Genomic DNA, 1,110 nt, shown 5'->3' with positions numbered 1-1,110 from the left:
TCCTCCTCCTCCTCCTCTTCCTCCTCCTCTTTTTCTTCTTCCTCTGCTCCTCGACTCCTCGACGAATCCAAACCCGCGGAGACGCGAAAAGGAGGAACAGAGAGGCAGAGCTCGGACGATAGCCGGACCCACGGTGTTCGGCTGTCTCGCTACTTTCGGCTCGAGACCGCGATACCCTGCCTCCTCCTTTTCGAGAGTCCGCGCGAGAGTGTCTTTCACGGTTTTCACCCGCACGCGGTCACACGTGACCACTATTTCGGCAACGATCGCTCGCCGAATCCAATTATTCCTCTCGATCGAAAACTTTCTTTTTCCAGTTTCTCCTCTTCCGTGTCCCCTGTTCTCGATCCCGATCTCTCCAGATGCCTCCCCGCTGATTTTCTTCCCAAATCCTTCTCACAACGAACGTTCACGTTCCCGACCACTATCGTCTCCTATTTTCTTGCTCCCTCGCCTATATCCTCGCTCCTGGTTGTCGTTCGCTCACGGCAAAGCGGTTTCGTCCGAGGGAATATTCGCATTCGTTGCACCCACGCCCCGAACGATAAAGACGGCACGATGTTTTCTCTTTTTTCTCTGCCTTCCGCCTTTCTCTCCCTCTCTCTCTCTCTCTTTTTCTCTCTTTCTCTCTCGCTCTCGCTCTCTCTTTCTCTCTCCTTCTCCCTCTTTCGTCTTTTCCTATATTTCCGAAATACGAAAGCGTCGATGGTTCAGTCGTTTCTCCAACCGGACAACGAATCGAGTTATTTCGTATTCGATAACACGACGACGCGTATCGCTTCTAAACTTCTCTCGATATTGTGCTCAACACTACGACGATCGCGCCTTCTCGTCCTCTTCGTCTTTGTTCGATCACTGTTCGGATCGTTTTCCTTCGGTGCCCAACTCTGCCCCGTATTCTCTTTAATTCTCTCCCTCCTAATTCTCTATCGTATACGCCTTGCTCCGTATTCGTTTCGACGAAAAGTCCTCTGTCGCGTAAACACTCGTCCACGAATAACACAGAAGTCGAAACCGCGGCAGCAAGAGTCGGCACCGCACTGCTTGATCGTGTCGCTAGTTCGGTCGCTCGAGCCGTGAGGTTCGTGCGTTTCCGACCTCCATCGACTA

The 1,110-nt window shown here is 52.3% G+C and overlaps 1 protein-coding gene across 3 annotated transcripts in view; it reads left to right on the top strand.

Moving 5' to 3' along the window:
* LOC102680176 (DNA (cytosine-5)-methyltransferase 3C-like) overlaps window positions 1-1,110 on the top strand; it is a 43,955-nt gene that overhangs the window by 32,059 nt on the left and 10,786 nt on the right. The window lies entirely within an intron of this gene.

Source organism: Apis dorsata, unplaced genomic scaffold, assembly GCF_000469605.1.
Source record: "Apis dorsata unplaced genomic scaffold, Apis dorsata 1.3 scaffold_344, whole genome shotgun sequence".
NCBI lineage: Eukaryota > Metazoa > Arthropoda > Insecta > Hymenoptera > Apidae > Apis > Apis dorsata.
The sequence above is the reverse complement of the archived record's forward strand: the minus strand, read 5'-3'. Positions and strand labels throughout refer to the sequence as shown.